This window comes from Ambystoma mexicanum, chromosome 2q, assembly GCF_040938575.1.
Source record: "Ambystoma mexicanum isolate Mex_15411 chromosome 2q, UKY_AmexF1_1, whole genome shotgun sequence".
In the NCBI taxonomy this organism is placed as follows: domain Eukaryota; kingdom Metazoa; phylum Chordata; class Amphibia; order Caudata; family Ambystomatidae; genus Ambystoma; species Ambystoma mexicanum.
The window spans coordinates 672,880,624-672,901,857 of NC_090924.1; positions in this window are offsets into that span (position 1 = coordinate 672,880,624).

The window sequence follows — 21,234 nt, forward strand, 5'->3', positions numbered from 1 at the left end:
AACGGACTGGATCGTCCATCGCCTTAACACATCTCCTCAAATACCACCCCTATAAGAGCCTTGAGTTGTGTACACATGAACATTAAGGAAAAGCTTGCATTTTACAAGTTTTCCCCACATCGCGCTCACAACGCCCTCCACCCCGACATTGCGATGGCATCCTCAGGACCAGAAGCAGCTGCAACCAAGGTGGACGAAGCTGACCTCGTCTGAAATGAAGAGTATGAGAGCCAATATAAGTGGAAAAATAGACAAAATAACTCAAATGATCGAGAAAATGGAGCAGAGGCTGGAAGAAGCGGAGCACAATCAGACCTCCTTGCATTGGAATCACAGATGGACTCCAGGATTGCAGATTTTGGAAGGTCGACGGTCTGGAAAATCGTGAGCGACACAATAATATACGCGTCTTCAGAGTTCCGGAAAGAGAGGGGGAAACAGAGATCGATCTAAAAATAACTTTGCACACACTGATGAAACTACTGTTTGAGGATGACTCCGTGGATGAGTCCAAACTTGATCGCATCCATCGTGCTGACGGTTTGGCTGGGGGCCCAAGAACAATTTTAGCTCGATTCCACAATTATGCAAACAAAGCTTGCATTCTTGACAAGGCTAGATGTGGCACACAGATCCAGGAAGGAATAGGGACAGAGAGTGGAGGATCAAAGGACCAAGGCGGAGAAAGATTCCATGTTCAAGGAAGTTTAGGAGGATGAACGCATCCCCCGACATGGAACATTGAACTCTTCGCTATGAACTGACATGTTGCCGGAAAATCGGCCCAGGTTGGCAATTAGCTGACCTCTTCCAGAGAAGGAACTCCCGTAACAAGGTCAGCCACAACCAAGCAACAGGCAATGAAGACAAGGTTACCAGATAGTGGGATTTACATGGGAACGGGGGAGGGGCAAATCACAGGGGGCTCATTGTTAGTTGAAGTGTTATGTTAAAAGACCACAAGGGGTATGGTCCTCGCTGGTAGTCCGAGACTGACTGGGTGAGGATAACCCAGCTGGATCGGAAGCCGCACAGAGAGGGTGGGGGGGAGCAGGGGTGATCAAGGCAGGTAATTATATTGATACATGCAAAGTCATAACATGGATGTTTTCACGATTACTGGTTAGGGCCAATGAACAGACATCTTGATAACAATTATGTCCATGACAACTGACAGTTTAGCAGGCAAATCTGGATTTCTTAGGGCTGGCACCTTGAATGTTAAGGGTCTTAATTCCCCCACCAAACGATCATTGGTCTCCCGAGAATTTAGGAGGACCAATTTAGACATACTCTTCCTTCAAGAGACTAGATATATACGGGGGGATGAACGTAAGGTCCTTTATGCCAAAACAGGACTTGAATATTGGGGGTCGGGCCGCTTAGGAAAAGCAGGAGTGGGTATTCTAGTTAGAAAGGGACTCAAATTTGAAGTTATAAAAACATGGTCAGACGTAGGAGGGAGAGCCATTGTCCTGGTAGGCAAACTGTGCAACACTACTCTCACTATGGCATCCCTTTACGCACTCAACACAGGACAGTCTCGATTCCTTCAGCACATGATCCCAAAGATTATGCTTGAGGCCAAAGGGGAGGTCATCCTTGGGGGCGATTTTAACATGTGGGCAGACCCCACACTTGATAGGCAAGCCGTCAACCCGCAGTCAAATGAACCACGTGATGGTGGACATACCGAGGTGACTAAAATGTTGGGCCTATACGGGTTACATGATATATGGCGCCAGTTCCACCCTCACCACGCTGGCTATCCATTCTATTCGGCCCCACACTCCACATTTACGAGAATAGATTATATATATCTTACCGCTGGTTTAAGCAACGCTGCATCTGCCTCAGAGATTTCCCTGATCTCCTTGTTGGACCATGATATGGTTACCACTACGGTTAGCCTCCTGGCTCTCCCGCATAAAAACTCAAGATGGCGATGCAATGAACCACTGTGGAAGGACCACGTCTTTCGAGAACAACTAGCAAAGGAGATCAGAGTATTTTGATCACAATGATACAGGGGAGGTATCCAAAAACAGTGTGGGAGGCTGAGAAGGCAACCGGGAGGGGCATATTGATTAAGGAGGGAACTTATAAGAAAAGAGATAGCGCAATTAGACCTTCTGGTGCAATCCAACGACCAGGGGAGGAGAGACAGAATAGCTGAGGCGGTCCAAAAGAGGGATGAACTCGGCTGTTGGAGGAAGGCCTAGTCATACGCAAGCTCCAATTCCATAAGCAAAAATACTACGAAAAAGGAGACAAGGCTGATGCACACCTGGCCATTAGACTAAGAGGGCAACGAGCCGAGCGATGGGTTGCAGCTATAGAAAGCGATCATAACTCCCTACCTATGCACCCTAAGAGTATTCCCGAGGACGTTGCTGACTTTTATGAGCACCTCTATAAATCTGAAACTATACAAGGGGAGGCAAACATAAATCGTTACATGAATGAGGTAAATATGCCCAAACTCTCCCGGGACAAAGTTGAATCTCTAGAGTCTCCAATAACTTCTGATGAGGTGGAGAATGCCATTAAAAGCCTACCAATGGAGAAAGCACTGGGAAATTACGGGTACACCGCAGGGTTTTATAAGACCTTCCTCTGACCCCTCCTTCCCTTTATGGTTGATCTGTTCAATCACATTTTTCAAACGGGGGTAGCACCTGAATCCTTCTAGCAAGCGTTGATCTCATTAATTCTTAAGGATGGTAAAGACCCCAAACAGTGCGCATCTTACCGCCCCATCTCCCTCCTTAATATAGACGCAAACATTTACACATGTGTGTTAGCAGAGAGGCTGGAAACCCATATGCCATCATTAATACATTCCCACCAGGTCGGATTCATTTTGGCCCGACAGGGTGCCGACACAACTCGTAAAACCTTACATCTAATACATGAAGCATGGAAAATCTCAAACGTCCCTTCGTTCCTGTCTATTGATGCTGAGAAGGCATTTGACAGAGTGGAATGGGATTTCCTGGAAGCCGTGTTAAGTAAAATAGCACTAGGCCGATACTCAGGAAAGGGGTTAAAGCAGTGTACACATCGCCCTAAGCGTCGGTCATGGTGAATTCAGAATACTCTAGGTGGCTCACCCTTGAGAGGGGCACAAGACAGGTTTGCCCCCTCTCGGTAATACTGTTTGCGCTCTCTCTGGAACCCCTTGCCCAAACGCTCAGGGCTGACAGCCGGGTGGAAGGCTCGAGGGTAAACGGAAGAGAATACAAACTAGCCCTGTATAGTGATGACATTTTACTCCATGTACAGAATCCTCTGACCTCAGTAACCCGGGCCATACAACTTATTGAGACCTACGGCGCGTTATCAGGATTCAAAATCAACCGATCTAAATCTATTCTCTGTCCCTTACATGAACCCACTCCCGAGTCATCCAGGGAACTCTCTCAGCTAGGTTTGGTGATAGGAGGTTCAACATTACGCTACCTGGGGATTCATCTGACAAGAAACCTCTATGAAATGAATGAGGCTAGCTTCCCACAGCTCCTCTCCGTGTTTCATGGAGATTTGGTAAAATGGCGGCCTGGATGGGGAGGTTGAACGCCATCAAAATGGTATGCCTCCCTCGCTTTTTATATCCTTTCCAGGTCCTCCCGTTGAAGATCCCAGATGGGTTTTTTAGATAAGTGAAAAGCACCATGCTACATTTTTTGTGGGAGGGAAAGAAACCGAGAATATCATGTAATGTCCTCATACTCCCCAAGGAAAAAGGTGGGGTGGGCCTCCTGGACATCAAATTGTACTATCCAGCGGTCCAATTGCGCGTGCTGATCCCCCATCTAAGGGATAGGAAAGATCCACAATGGGTCCAACTAGACAATGATAATCTAGCCCCCGCCACGGTCTCAGAATGGTTATGGGTTCCGAGACCCAAACTCTTGCGAAGACTCCGAGACCACCCCATACTTGTTACTATGTGGGACATATGGAAGGGAGGGACGGACATGGTAGGTGTCACAACGTGGCCATCCCCCTTAAGCCACTTATGGGCCCTGGACATCCGTGAAGAGATTCCGGATCACTCGAGATACCAATCATGGTTCAAAGCAGGTCTGGAGAGAGTCGGACAGTTGTGGAGGGGAGGGGTATTCCTGACAGTCCTGGAACTCGAGGAGGCGCTCCAACTAAACACGATCTCAGCCTTCCTCTACTTACGGCTTAAAGGCATACTATCGAGGGAAGACTGGCGAGTAAAAACACAAAGAGAACACCGTTTGAGAAGCTCCTCGATACGGTGACTGAAACTAAGGGTTTGATTACGCAAATGTACTGTGCACTATTAGAAACCGGCTCTGGATCAATCACGAAGCTCAAACAAAGGTGGGAATTAGATTTTGGTAGAGAATTCTCCCAACGCACCTGGGCGAAGATATGTAAAACACCCTCACTTGTATCGATTGCTGCATAGTATAAATGACATGCTATTAAATTATTGCATAGGTGGCAGTATGATCCCCATAGACTATCCAAAATGTTTCAGACTACTAGTCCTATGTGCTGCGGGAGTGTGGAAAAAGAGCCAATTATTGGCACATGTGGTGGGAGTGCCCTCGGGTGCGGGTGTACTGGATTTAAGTCCTGGTCTGGATTAGGCAGATTGAAGGAATCTCTCGAGACGCAACACCTCTTCTCGTATTGTTTGGTCTGGAAGAAGCCGATGACGGAGTAACAAAAGTAGGCAGAATTGCGGCCCCCTTACTACTTGCGGCTCGAGCCTGCATGGTGCTCAGGTGGAAGGCACAGCATCCCCCCTCTAAAAAAGAATGGATCGGAGTGGCCACAAATATATGTACAATGGAAAGAATCACTGCTGCTCTCCACGAGATATCGGCCCAACATGAAGTACTGTGGAATGATTTTGTAGATATGTACGCTCCTACCCTGTAAGGAACCTTACATGAATGCGACAATGGTTGAGGACGGAACCAGTAACATTCTCGAGTGAAACCGCATCATGATAGCCCAATAATCTTTGAAGTACCCTGCTACGGACATTGAGACTCTCTGAATTGTTAGTCATGTCAAACACGCCTTAAAGCTGGCCCCACACGGAATAAATATGCATGCATGGTAATGTAATACAAATGTGCTGGTGACCTGTCATGGAGGGAGGGGGGTGGGACAGGGGGATTGTACATTATTTTTGCTGGTACAGTATCTCTGGATAACAGGATGGACCTAGGTTCAATAAGTGATTGTAACTTGATACTAATTCCAAACGTATGTTATTTGTTTATTCATGTATAAAACAAAATCAAATTTGAAGAAAAAAAAATAGCCCTCAATGCCTAGCAAAACATGGATGACTGTCCACATTATGCAAATCAACTACAGTAAATTGTTGAGGTAGCGCAGCCGTTATGGACTCCAATCCCAATCACCTATCTCTGCATGTTAAGGTGCCTGCTGCAGAGATCGATGTGTAGCCTGCTGGTTACAGGTTTCAATCCTAGTAACATATTTGCGCTGGCTTGCTGCAGAGATGTTCTCAATCACTTGGGCCCCTGAATGATTGCGTACTGGGTCCTGCAAGGCTTAAGCCAGCCCTGATCAGTAGCCCTGGTAGGGCCCGAATGGAACAGTTGAACATTCATGAAATCAAATTTTCCTAGCAGATTTAAAACCACCTTAATTTCTAATTCAACTGAAATTTGTTGGCGAGTGTTTGTAATCCCAACTGAAATTTGTTGGCGAGTGTTTGTAATCCCAATAGGTCCATGAACAAACTACTCCAGATTTCTCATGCTGAAATGAGGAAAAGTACATGTCACTGTGGTTGGGATTTTAGTGCCCATTCTTCAGGAGTATCTAAGATCTAAGTATCTCAGAGGACATTGATTATGTGGAATTTATAGAAGATGAAAATGTATGTAAGGTGAAAATTAATCTATGATCTCTAGCAGTTGCCATTTTAATTCTGGCTCAAACTTGGAAACTGAATATAATAGGCTTTAATATGAAACATATTGGGGAAACATAACCTCATGGATGCTAACGATGGGTGTGATGGGATCAGCCCTTGAAACTAAGACAAATTGACACCAAGGATTGCGACAAATATGTTATTCGTGCAACACCGAAGACCCTGGAAAGTGGAGTGACATCACAGGGACATAACGATTAGACAAAATAGTGATAGTGATTGCGTGTGGCTTCTTGGCATGTTGCAGGGAGGAATAATTCCAAGTCTCTTTAGATCATTTTCAAAATCTTAATTTTATTTCATGGAATGCCGGGAGCCACAGACAATTGCTTTTTAAGGATTGTTCCCATGATGTTTGTATGCTTCAAAAGGGTTTATTAATGGATGAGCCCCTAATGGATGGATATTCTGTTATGTTGTGACCGCCAATGAACAGAGCCAAGGACCATACCAAGGGGTGGAAATTGATTGGTGCAAACAATAGGATATTTTTTACAGTTTTTGACAATTTTTAGTCTCTCCAAATGTTCTGGCAGCAAACCTTTAATTTAAAGATAATATTGAAGGTGTGACATGCTGTCATGATGCCTACCCCTGGGGACCCAGACCAAGTCCAGCAACCCCGGAAGCAGGCATCAAGTTACCCCAAGCAAGCCCAACAACCCCCGCTGGGGGCTATTTGGGTGCAGTCCTGGCGCCTATGGCGCCAGGCTCATATGGAGAGTCAGTCCTGGCGCCATAGGCGCCAGGCTCATAGATTAAAACTTACCTGATGCAGACCATGCTGCAAACTTACCTGATGTAGACCATGCTGCAAGAGCTCCAAGCCAAACGAGGCTTGGAAGGGACTATTTAACCTAGGGACTATTTTTTTACTCGGGTGGGGATGGGGAGGAATACTTACCTGGGACTACTTTGAAGGCTATTTAAACCACGTCTGAAGAGCAGCACACGTTTTGCATTATTCTTCATCCTGCAGCGTAACGCTCACCGTGCCTGCAAGTCTGCATCCAGTCTTCTGCCACGCCCGCCTCAAGTTTGGAGCTCCTAGAAAAAGGGAGAAAGAAGGAGAAAAGGTTAGAACAAGAGCAATACCTTTGATCCTTACCTGAATTCCCGATCCATCGCGCCTTCGAGCTGGAAGAAAGAAGTTATTTTATGCGCGTCGCCTCGCCTGCTGCAGCGCCGCGCTGAACTCACCGGCCTTCGCAGCATCTTCACATTTCACCGCATCCTCCTGCATGTTACCGCGCACTCCGGCACCTAAGTAGAAGACAAGAACAGCAAGGTGAGCCAAGGGAATACACAGAGGAATACCCCCCATAGACTTACCTGATTTTACCGCCGGAGGCATTATTCCCAGAGACTTCATACTTTCTCTCAGCGCCTGAATAAGGGAGAAAGCAACAGGTTACATATGGACATTATTTTATCGAACTGTGTTGGATAATACAAATCCTTACCAGAACATTACCGGTTGCCACGAGGAACTCTTCAATAGGGTCAAGCTGCAACCTGCAAGGAATCGGACAAAAAAGTCAGGCATTTGAACTCTTACGAACTACATGCTTACGGCGTCTTGCCGGGAATATCGGAGTCAATATTGTCCTGGAACTCACCAAGTCCTTCGAGCCAGTGAAGCAACTGGTTATCTACGCGCCCCTGCGCTCAATGCAGGATGGAGAGCTCATCTTTTCAAATTGTCAGAAGAATATTCCTACGGGCCAAGCAAACGAAGCTAGGTGGGCCAGTCCAGTCCGTCATCTCGGCCCTACGCATCACATTGGGGGAGACCGCTGCTGTCCAGTCCAGATCGACGCCTCTGTGGGAGCCAGGTGAGCGTAACAGAATGCAAAGCCTACCCACAAATTGCCATCCAGGCGTTATGGATACCTCAGAGACTGACCAATTAGCCCAATTACTAGGGGAACTGAGGGCTGAAGTGCATTCCGCCCGTCAAGAAACCAATGCTCTTAGGAGAGAACTGATTTTGTCAAAGGAGCGAACTGATGATCTTGCTAGGCAACTATTGCAAAGCCAGGCTGGACAAGCACCCCCTACCTGGTTCCGGGGGAAATCCAGCTCCTGTGTTATCGAGTAACCCTGTGAAAATAATCCTACCAGGACATATTCCTTTAGCCCCACCCGAACGCTTTGCCGGAGATCCCAAAAGGTTTGCCGTGTTTATGAACGAATGCCGTTTGCACTTTTTATGCAGACCTGGACCCTTTCCAAACGATCAAGCCAAGGTAGCCTTTGTATTGTCATATCTCAGCGGCAGTGAAGCTGATTGGTCAATTCCACTAGTTACTCAGGATGACCCAATTCTTTTGGATTTTCAGGGCTTTCAAACTAGCATGCAAAGACTATTTGCCCGGCACTCCCAAGGACAGGCCCTAGGTAACGAACTTTTGTCCCTACGACAGGGTAACCAGGGCCTTCTATCCTACATCGCGACCTTTAATAGGTTAATAGTGGAAACTGGATGGCCTGAGGTAAAACGAATCACGTTATTTCATCGAGGGCTTCGAGGAGAACTCAAGGATGTCTTGGCTCAAGTCGTGAACCTACCTCAAGACTGCGCGGAATATATAGACTTAGTGGTCCAGTTAGATCACAGACTTCAGAACAGAAAGGCTGATCGAGCCAAGTTTGAGAATCGGGTGTTGGTCAAAACCCACGCTAACCCCAAAGGAGCAGATGCTTCAGAACCCATGCAAATCGGAGGGGTTAAAGGACCCTTAACCCAGAAGGAAAGAGAAAGGAGAAGGCAAATGCAATTGTGTCTATATTGAGGAACTTCTGGACATTTTCTACGGGATTGCCCTGTAAAACCATCTAAGAAGGTGGTAGGAGCTGCTGATAAAAGCCATATGGAGTCAGACTCGGGAAACGACCACGCCCGACAAGCGTAGAGGTCCACTTGCCGAGCTTGAAGAAGGATGCTCAGACCTCGCATTTCATCATACCAATGGTCCTCGTAGATCCAGGGCAGCCGTCGCGTATGCACGCAGTAAGGGCATACATTGATAGCGGGGCCATAGGAAACTATGTGGACTATGAATTGGATTCCAGGATGAATCTACCTCTCTGCCGAAAAACCACCTCAGATGTCATCACCACAGTTGATGGAACCGAAATTGCCTCTGAGCCTGTAACTCATTCCACCGCAGAGATGACACTATTGGGTCAGGATGGGCATCGAGAGACTATTGTGCTTGATCTAATCAAAGCCCCACAGTTCCAAATAATACTGGGGATACCTTGGTTGGAAACACATAATCCTTGTATTGATTGGCGAGAGAAGAGAATAACCTTCCCGGATTGTGCACAAACCTGTTACCCAAAGAAAAATCAGAACGCACAGTAACCACAACAGTCATGCAACTACGTCCAGAATACCAAGAATTCCAGGATGTCTTCCAAAAGGAACAGGCAAACACCTTACCCAACTCACAGATCGTACGATTGTCAAATCGATCTCATACTCGGTGCACAACCCCTTTGTAGCAGGATCTATGCCCTTACGGAACCTGAGAACCGTCACCTACGACAATACTTAGATCAGTACCTTGCCAATGGCTTTATTCGCCCATCCAAGTCCCCTACATCTTCAGCTTTGTTCTTCGTACCCAAAAAGGAAGGTGACCTCAGAACGTGCATAGACTACCGCGCATTGAACTAGATAACTGTTAAGAACCGATACCCGTTGCCTCTGATCCCTGAACTACTAGACCAAGTGAAGGACGCTTGTATATACACTAAATTAGATCTCCGGGGGGAATACCATCTGGTACGTGTAAAAGAGGGCGACGAATGGAAGACTGCTTTCCACACTAAGTATGGGTTATTCGAATACCAGGTGATGCCTTTCGGGTTGTGTAATGCACCAGCAGCCTTCCAATACTTCATGAATGATTTCTTCGTGAACTCATTGACGTTTGTGTTGTCGTGTATATCGATGATAATCTAGTATACTCCTCTTCAGTATCTGACCATGTGAAACACGTCCGAGCAGTGCTTGAGAAATTGCGCCAGCACAAACTATATGTAAAACTAGAAAAATGCGTTTTTTATGCCACAGAAGTTGAATTCCTTGGGTTTATGCTGACCCCAAAGGCAGTCCGAATGGACTCACGGAAGGTGTACGCAATCCTTAAGTGGCCATCACCAAGTTCAGTTAAAGGAGTACAAAGCATGCTCGGCTTTGCCAATTTCTACCGCAGATTCATCCCAGATTTTTCACATGTCGTACATCCCATCACAGCACTCTTGCGAAAAAATAAACGCTTTATGTGGACTGAAGAAGCTGAAAATGCCTTTGAAGAGCTGAAAGCGAAATTCACGTCTGCACCTGTGTTAAAGAACCCACGCCCTGAACTTCCATACGTAGTGGAAACTGATGCATCCAGTCTAGCCATGGGAGCTGTCCTGTCTCAAAAGGACCCTGAAACTGGCCAGCTTCATCCAGTAGCATTTTGGTCCAGAAAGTTCTCGGCATCCGAGTTAAACTATGCGGTTACCGACAAGGAGTTATTAGCCATTACATCCTCCTTCAAGGCTTGGCGACACTATCTTCTCGGTACCAGGCATACCATTACTGTGATCACCGATCACCAGAACTTACAGTATTTAAAAACAGCCAAGGCCCAATCGTCACGTCAACTCCGATGGGCATTGTTCTTTGCAGAGTTCGATTTCATGATAACCTATCGACCAGGTTGTAAGAATGGTAAAGCAGACGCCTTATCCTGCATAGGGGTGGGAGAGGCAGAAGTGAACCCAGAACCAGTACCTATAATTTCCGAACAAAGGATTCTTAGCATGACTACTCTACAGACACTAGAGGACATTCAGGTAAAGATCCAGCAACTCTTTGATCCTACAGCCCTGCAGGACTGGGTAAAGAAAGGCCCGGACTACTCTGTCACCAATGATCTGCCTTATTACCAAGGGCGGCTATTTCTGCCACACAAGGAACTACAAGAGCTAGTAATTTCCCGTTATCATGATACCCTAAGGGAGGGGCACCCAGGTATTGCAAAAACTGAAGCTAAAATTAAAAGACAATTCTGGTGGCCCACCTGGCGAAAGGATATTAAATCATTTGTGATGTCTTGTGGCATTTGCGCCCAAAACAAAAGTAAAAAAAAAAAAACAGCCTGATTCTTACAACCTTCAGACATTCCGCCTACACCATGGCACACTTTATCATTAGACTTTATTACCGATCTACCTTCTTGTAATGGGTTTAACACTATTCTAGTTATTGGGGATCTTTTTTCCAAGATGGCCCACTTTATTCCTTACAAAGGACTACCTTCAGCCTCAATCCTGGCCAAAGAATTCCTCGAAAACATTGTTTGCATACATGGATTTCCGTCTGTGTTGGTCTCTGACCGGGGCAGTCAATTCATTTCACATTTTTGCAAAAAATGGCGTCAATTGGCGCAGATTGATGTGAGGTTATCGACCAGTCACCACCCCCAGACCGATGGTCAAACGGAGTGGACCAACCAGACTCTCGAACAATACCTGCTTTGTATGTTAAATCAGACGGAGAGTAATTGGAAAGACATTCTTTGGATCGCCGAATATGCATACAATAATTCAGTACACTCTGGAACTGGACAAAGCCCCTTTTATACCTTATATGGGCACCATCCTCGAAACTCCGACCATGACTCACCCCAAGACTTAGAAATGCCCGCAGTGGACCATCTGCACGCTACGATTACACAAGCCTTTAAGGAAGCAACTACACATTTAAAACAGGTGGAAAAAAAATACAAGAAAGATGCTGATCGGCATAGAAGTGATTCTCCACAATACCAAATAGGGGACCAAGTATGGTTAGCCACAAAACATATACCTCCAAAGGGAACATGGACCTTTAACCCCAGATATTTGGGACCTTACTCTATTAAGGCCATTATCAACCCGGTGGCTGTCAAGTTGGACTTACCTGCTAATATGCGAATTCATCCCGTCTTTCATGTGTCACTTTTGAAGCCAGTACAACCAGGGACAAGACTAACTAAGCCACCAGACCCCATCCTTGTAGACGGAGAACCCGAATTTGAAGTTAAGAACATCCTGGACTCCAAGCTGATAAAGTCAAAACTTTTTTATTTAATCGACCGGAAAGGTTACGGACCACAGGAAAGGTCATGGGAACCTAGTGACCATGTTCATGCACCCCGATTGGTGAAAAAATTCCACCGAAATTTCCCAGACAAACCGAAACCACAGGGAAGAATGACTTTAGGAGGGGCCTTGGGGGGGAGTGCTGTCATGATGCCTACCCCCGGGGAACCAGACCAAGTCCAGCAACCCCAGAAGCAGGCATCAAGTTACCCCAAGCAAGCCCAACAACCCCCGCTAGGGGCTATTTGGGTGCAGTCCTGGCGCCTATGGCACCAGGCTCATAGATTAAAACTTACCTGATGCAGACCATGCTGCAAGAGCTCCAAGCCAAACGAGGCTTGGAAGGGACTATTTGACCTAGGGACTATTTTTTTACTCGGGTGGGGCTGGGGAGGAATACTTACCTGGGACTACTTTGAAGGCTATTTAAACCATGCCCAAAGAGCAGCACACGCTTTGCGTTATTCTGCATCCAGCAGCGTAACGGTCACCGTGCCTGCAAGTCTGCATCCAGTCTTCTGCCACGCCCGCCTCAAGTTTGGAGCTCCTAGAAAAAGGGAGAAAGAAGGAGAAAAGGTTAGAACAAGAGCAATACCTTTAATCCTTACCTGAATTCCCGATCCATCGCGCCTTCGAGCTGGAAGAAACAAGTTATTCTATGCGTCTCGCCTCGCCTGCTGCAGCGCCGCGCTGAACTCACCGGCCTTCGCAGCATCTTCACATTTCACCGCTTCCTCCTGCATGTTACCGCCGCACTCCGGCACCTAAGGAGAAGACAAGAACAGCAAGGTGAGCCAAGGGAATACACAGAGGAATACCCCCATAGACTTACCTGATTTTACCACCGGGGGTGGTATTCTTCTTCACGGGTCGGCGCAGCTTCCACTGCATCCTAGCAGAACCCTGGCCCCTAAGGGGAAACAAAAGTACAGCAAGGTGAAAAAAGAGACTAACGAGGGGAACCCTCCTCACCACAAAAGACTTACCTGATTTTACCGCCGGAGGCATTATTCCCCGAGACTTCATACTTTCTCTCAGCGCCTGAATAAGGGAGAAAGCAACAGGTTACATATGGACATTATTTTATCGAACTGTGTTGGATAATACAAATCCTTACCAGAACATTACCGGTTGCCACGAGGAACTCTTCAATAGGGTCAAGCTGCAACCTGCAAGGAATCGGACAAAAGTGAAAGTCAGGCATTTGAACTCTTACGAACTACATGCTTACGGCGTCTTGCCGGGAATATCGGAGTCAATATTGTCCTGGAACTCACCAATTCCTTCGAGCCAGTGAAGAAACTAGTTATCTACGCGCCCCAGCGCTCAATGCAGGATGGAGAGCTCATCTTTTCAAATCATCAGAAGAATATTCCTACGGCCCAAGCAAACGAAGCTAGGTGGGCCAGTCCAGTCCATCATCTCGGCCCTACGCGTCACATTGGGGGAGACCGCAGCAGTCCAGTCCAGATCGACGCCTCTGTGGGAGCCAGGTGAGCGTAACACATACAGATACACTGGGCCTCATTAGGAGCATGGAGGTAAAAACGGAGTCATTACCGGCATGGTGGTAATAGCGCATCCGTGCACCCTTGACGCCGCTAATAGCAGCTGATTACGAGTGCGCGAGCACACGCAAACCACCATGCCAGTAATGGTGCACCGCCATGCCGCCAAAGGCCCTCCATCCCCCTCCATCCCCTCCATCCCCCCAATAGCACCATCACCAAGGAGCAACCCCTTAATAACGACCCGGTAATATCATCATGCAAATACCAGCCTCGTAATACCGGACCCGGAAGTAACGTCATTGCGCCGGAATGGGAAATGCAGCGGCGGCCATCTTAAAAAACACAATCCATTGCAATCCTGTCAATCCAGCAGTGCTACAGAGTTGAGAGCAGGGCCATACTATCCATCATGTCTCAGGCAACCCGCAAGACCACCCCCTGCTTGAAGCCCATGCCCCCTGCTTAAAGCCCATGCAGATGAGGTGTTCGCCAACAACCTGAAAAGGGAAGTGCAACTCAGAAAAAAACAAATATGGGAGGAGGTGGCACGGAAGGTGACAGCGGTTGGCACCACCCCCCACATGGTGAAAGACTGTAAGAAGAGATGGGATGACCTACGTCTCCAGGTGCATAACATCCTAGCATCAAATCGCAGTGAGGCCATGGCTACAGGCGGGGGTGCCCACTCACCTGTCAAATTGCTGCAATGGGAAGAGACCTGCAGCACCACCATAAATATGGAGTCGATTGAGGGCTTCGGTGAAATGGAGACGGGTGCAGCGACATCGGCAGATGGAGGTGAGTGACCCTGCAAACCCCAGTAGACCAAAACATGACGTAGTACAACAGATGTGAAAGTGAACCAAGCCAATGCATGGGCCATCATACACACATATACAGATCCATGTCCAGATGGAGGCCCAAACCCTGGCACAATGAAATGCTTGCTGCGTGCCAATCCCATTACCAACAGACACCCAACACACAGGGACCATTCACATGTCACATATAACGCAAACCGCAATACAACGATATGCCACCTGGTACACATCAGTACATAATGGACAGGCCATGGCTTATGCCAATATGCCCCCCGCCCCCTTGAAAGTACCCTGTGTGACACACCTACAAGAATGCAATGCATGAAAAATGAAACACTGTACAGCACCAACTCATGCATCTTGCATGTAACACCATCACTGATGCCCTGCATCTCTTGTTCCCCAACAGGCACTGATGCAGAAAGTGAAGGGCAGGACCCTGTCCCAAGGGCATATACACACTCTAAGTCATCCAGGGCCAGACCAGAGGGCACTGGGCATTCCACCTCCAGGGCAGCACCTAGGGCCAGAGTGCAACCCAGGGCACCAGTACAGGCCAGGCCAGCTGAGGAGGAGAATACAGCAGCTGACGAGACTGCAGATACAGAGTCGGCAACAATTGCAGGGGGAGAGGCTGATGGTACGCAGTCCGCCGCCACCAGTTCTGTAGGTGAGGTCCCCCTCAGTGACGTGGATGTGCACGCTGAGAAATACCAGGACATTGATGACATCATCCATGTTGAATGTCCCCATACTCCAAGCCCCCAGTCCACCTCCCACCACTCCACACAGTGCACACCAGCATGCCCCATGCAGGTACCAGTGGTTCTACTGGGGAGTCCGCATCTGTCCAGCACATCATAGGGCAGCCCTGCAATGGTCCATCCAGCCACAGCACCGTCCACCTCCACAGCCCCCGCTGACATGGAGGCACGCCTGACCAGGGTAGAGGTCCGCTAGGACTCCATGATAGAATTGGTCCGCCAGTATGTGTCCGAGGGGTATCAGACACGCCGTGAAATACGGGAGGCAAATGCCACAACCGTAAATGCCATCAACGCAAGCGCCATAGTAATTCGTGACAGTGTAGGGGCGGTGACACAGGTCCTTAGCAGGATGCTGGACCACATGCAGCAGCAACAACCTGCACCGGTGGTGCCACATCCAACCACCTCCACCCCATCAACCACACCTGCCAGCTCAACTCCCTCAAGCCCTGTGCGGATGATGAGGCGCAGTGCAAGGCACACAGACATGCTGCCCCCAGATTCGAAAAGAGGCCGGAAATAGCCAGCCCACCCACACCGTGTGTGGGATGACAATGGGTGAGGGGGAGGTGGTGTTGGTGGTGTTTGGGGAGTCTTGGGGGTGTTTATTGTGGGTATGGGGTGTTTGGGGGGTTATGGGGTGTTTGGGGGGTATGGGGTGTTTGGGGGGACAGAGGAGGACATGTGAGAGGTGGAGGGATGAAGCACTATATTGTTATTTTTCCTAATACACCTGTTGTGTTCAAAATCATTTCATTACTGGACATTGTTCATTTTGTGTGTGTTTATTCAATTCATGATAGCGCACAATGCCCAACTCCCCACACACCCTGTGTCCCTGTCCACACGATCCCAGTGCCCAGTGTAGTACTAACACATAACCATCAACGTCCCTGTGGTTCAGAAGTAATCGTCAATCAGTGATTGGCACGCAGCACGGCCATCTGTGGATTACGAACTGCCAGGGGTGTTGCTTCTCCTCCATCATCATCCTCATCATCCTCACCCGGAGCATGCAGGTTAATATCAGGTGGCAGTGGTATGTTTCTCCGGATGCACATGTTGTGCAGCATGACACAGACCATGGTGATCTTTGCCACCTTCTCAGGCCCATAAAGGAGTGATCCACCAGACCTGCTGAGGCAGCGGAACCGTGCCTTCAACAGGCCAAAGCTCTGCTCAATCACAACACGAGTACGGGTATGAACCCAATTGTACTCGTCCTCGTGCCTGTTCTGCGGGTTCCGTACAGGGGTAAGTAGCCACGGCTTCAAGCGATAGCCAGCATCACCTGCATGGGAGCACAATGAGGTATGTGTGAGTCAATATGTAACCTGACACCTTTACGAATCACTAGAATTATTACCACAGAAACCTGTAAGGCGAAAACCGGGTCACTCTAATCGAGAAACAAATCTCTTCCTGATCAATAGATGTAGTGTAAAAAATATATTTACACAATTAAATCTAAGATAAAGAAAAAGAGAAGATACAAAGTGTATATCTTTTTTTTTTTTAATCAATTGTGTTAGGGATTCATTCAAAAATATCAAAATAACATGAATTACGTCATTCACTAATACAAAAGTAACAATTCTTCAATAAATTAACAGACAATTTTTTCAAAAATAATGAATTCAGAGAAATAACCAACAGAATTTCAGAATTTCTAAATATGTTGTCAACCAAAAGTGGTTCAAAAATATATAATCACACAATCACATGTTCTTGTCCACTACGCGTTTCGGGGTTACCCAGACCCCTTCTTCAGGTGTAGGTGTGGATTGTGTTTTTCTCACTTCCTAAAGAACATTTTTTGTGAAAAGACAAAAATCACTTAAATTGTCTCATCATCCAGGTGAACACCAATGTATCATGAAGATGGCTAAAAATGCTTATTGAAGTGACCTTAGAAATGTCCAAGGCTTGCATGTCATTTGGAGGCTCCAAAATGACCTCCAATTTATTGCCCAAAATTAGAATCCTTCTGCGCTGTACAGGGGTAAGTAGCCACGGATTCAAGGGATAGCCACCATCACCTGCATGGGAGCACAATGAGGTATGTGTGAGTCAATATGTAACCTGACACCTTTAGGAATCACTAGAATTATTACCACAGAAACCTGAAAGGCGAAAACCTGGTCACTCTAATCAGGAAAAAATCTCTTCCCGATCAATAGATGTAGTGTAAAAAATATATTTACACAATTAAATCTAAGATAAAGAAAAAGAGAAGATACAAAGTGTATATCTTTTTTTTTAATCAATTGTATTAGGGATTCATTACAAAATATCAAAATAACATGAATTACGTCATTCATTAATACAAAAGTAACAATTATTCAATGAATTAACAGACATTGTTTTCAAAAATAATGACTTCAGAGAAATAACCAATAGAATTTCAGAATTTCTAAATCTCTTGTCAACCAAAAGTGGTTCAAAAATATATAATCACACAATCAGATGTTCTTGTCCACTACGTGTTTCGGGGTTACCCAGACCCCTTCTTCAGGTGTAGGTGTGGATTGTGTTTTTCTCACTTCTTAAAGAACATTTTTTGAGAAAAGACAAAAATCACTTAAATTGTCTCATCATCCAGGTGAACACCAATGTATCATGAAGATGGCTAAACATGCATATTGAAGTGACCTTAGAAATGTCCAAGGCCTACATGTCATTTGGAGGCTCCAAAATTACCTCCAATTTATTGCCCAAAATTAGAATCCTTCTGTGCTGTACAGGGGTAAAAAAGCCACGGCTTCAAGGGATAGCCACCATCACCTGCATGGGAGCACAATGAGGTATGTGTGAGTCAATATGTAACCTGACACCTTTAGGAATCACTGCCATGGCTGCAGTTATTTGGTATTGACATGCACATGTGCCTGGATGTATGCACACAGGTTCATTTGATGCATTGTGTACTAGAGTATAGTCTGCTGGTGTGGATTGCGTTGTACAGATGATGCAGGGTGTTTACTTGCATGCTGATGCAGATGTACTGTGGATGCGGAACAAATGTCTTGTCACCCATATTTGCGGTGTATGGTACTCTGTACGTATTCCCACTAGCAACATTGCCACAGGTGTAATCATGTTTAGTCATCCATCGCTTGACATGCCCATGGTGGCCTGCTTGTGCTTCTAGCATGATGTCACTGCTGTGCAGCATTGGTCTTATGTATGCCATTGATGTGTCATGTTCAGGATGGGATGTTCAGGGCAACAGTGTATAGCTGTAAGTACATTGTCCACTCACCGCCCAATCTAACCCAGGTGGAGTATGCATCCCCCCCCCAATCTCAACCATTTGGAGCATGCATCCCACAACCCAATCTCAGCCAGGTGGAGCATGCCTCCCCCCCAATCTCAGCCAGGTGGAGTATGCATCCCCCCCCATCTCACAACCCCACTGCACTGCCATGGCCCAGTCAGGCAACTTACCAAGCAGGCAGGCACGTTGTCCAGCATGTCGCTCCATGTAGCGGGGTAGCGTGGAGTTACGCAGCACCATGGAATCATGTGTAGATCTGGGAAATCGAGTGCAACAATGTGTGAACATCTTGCTGGAGTCACATACCATCTGTACATTGATGGCATGGTATTGCTTACGCTTGCGTTACACCACCTCATTGGCATGAGGGACCACCAATTCTACATGGGTGCAGCGAGGACACCGACGCAATTGGGCATGTCTGCCAGTGCATGGAAGCCTACTTTAGTGTCAGCGAGCTCCTGGCCAGCCCGTGGTAGGGATATGTGGATGCTTGCATGCTTCAGGAGGGCATCAAGCACTTGGGTCAGCATGCGAGAAAAGAGTGGTTGTGATATGCCATGCAGCTGGCCCACTGTGTGCTCGGAGGTGCCTGTGGCCAGGAAGTGGAGCACAGACACCACCTTCAGTAGAGGGGGGATGGCAGTACGGATTTCTATCAGGCTGACGATGTCGTCGTGTATCATGTCCACTATGGTGGTGATGGTGTCCCGGTCCAAACGGTACAGGGTGTGGATCTGCATGGGGGTTAGGTTGAATGGACTGGCTCTGAGGCAAGGTATTGGTGGCTGCCTATGTGGTACCACTGGCTGCACTGGTGGGACCTGCTGGGCCTGTCCCACCCTCCTTCTCCTCCTGCATCTCCTCTGTGCTGCCTGTTGTTGCTGTTGTTGTTGTTGTCATTGTAGTTGTTGTTGTTGCTGATGTAGCAGTGCAGGCATGTTCTCCAGCCCCAGGATTGCTACAGCAAGTGGGATCATTTTGGTGTTGGAAGGGGTGTGGGGTGTGGGTGTGCTCCTTTTGTGCTGGGAGAGGCTCCATTGGCTCCACCTGTGGTGATTGTGTGCACCTGTGGCAGTTGGCTACACTGCAGGTTGCTATTTACGGGTGGTCCGTGATGCCCGTAATACCGCCTGCCATTGTGCAGGCCCTATTTATCGCCTTCGGGATGCCGGTAAGTGCATCCCTGCGTGACTTGTGATGTCCTCCTGTTAGCGGCATCCCGGTATTGCCGCCGCGAAGGGGCACGTGTACGCACGCATGCCGGTAAGAAGGGGCACGGTACGGGCGGCATTAACGGGTTGTCGGCTCGTAATGGACGGACCGGTAATTGATGCCGGTAAAACCATTCCGCCTTCCTTTTTTCATTATCTCCATGCTCGTAATGAGGCCCACTGTGTTCTGCGATAGGTTAAGGTTACTTTACGTGATTAGGATGGCAACACTCGCACGCACAGTGTGGCTATACACAAGGCCTCAGTCAATATTACTTTTTAATTGGAGTGTTGTGCATAGGTGTGCTCATGTCGCAACTAGTACTAGATTACTTTCATAGAAATGTATAACAATCCTTTCTTGTATTCTATTGAGGTTTTATTATATAATATAAACCTCTAGTGCAAATGCCAACATGTTTTTCGACCTGGGTGGTCTTCTTCAAGGCTATAATGCATATAGAGGTGAGATTCTCAAATTCTTATGGATTCACAATATTTCCTAATGAGTTTGGGCAGGTATCTGCTAGTAGGTTCACTCTTGGGCTTGGGCTTGGGATGTAGATTGTTTTATGCTAAGAAGGTTGTTCATGATTCATTTCAGTTTCCTCATTACATTTTCAGATGGTCAGTAATTATATAAATGCAGAGTTTGGCAGCAGCGTTCCACTTTCCACGTACAACTCTAGGCTGGCTAATAAAGTGCATAGCGACCCCTCCCAATCTGGCATAGGTGTCCTATCGGGGTACACTCAGAGCTGTTCCTACACGGTGCGGGTAGTGTGGGTTAGCTGAAAGGAACTGCAGTCCCTGGCACCCAAGAGGGCTTGAATATATGCAGGGATGTTGGTACCCCTCTCCCTACCTCAAAACCTATCAGCCTCTCTCCTGGACTAGTCACCTTTTCTTCTTTTTCTGAACACAGAAGGACCTTTGAAAACCTAACCTCTGTGAAGCCTGATAGAAATCCTGGAACCAAGGAAACAAGAACAAGTAGCGGGAGACTGGAACAGCAACTCCCAGAATGCAACTGGGTGCAGACTGGCACACCGTGCCTGAAAGCAGGGGAATAGAGCCATAACCAGATTTCAAAGGGACTGCAATTGTCCCTTCCCAAAATGAATGAGACACCCAACAACTGACCCACCAACCCCAGGAAGACCTCAAGTGAATAGGGGGATAACAGAAAAAGGACAAAGAATCAAAAGAGACTGCAAGGGAAACCCAAAAATTCTCCCCAACCCCAGTTGGAAGCAAAACTCACCAAAGCTTGGAGAGAATCGTGGAAAAAATGATCAGCCTCAGCACATGACTGTCTGCACAAGAATGGAGATTGAAAGGGGGCAGGGTCATAAGCTTTCTTAAAGACTTCCAGGGGACCTCCTGGCCACAGGGGAATAGATCATCTACCAATTGGGAACACCTGATCTAAAGGGCCAATCAGAACCAGGAGCAACTCCATAACAGGGTAGGCTGGACTATGTCAAGAACAGAGGACATAGTGTGGGCAAAGAGGTATAACGAGAGATAGTTAAGAC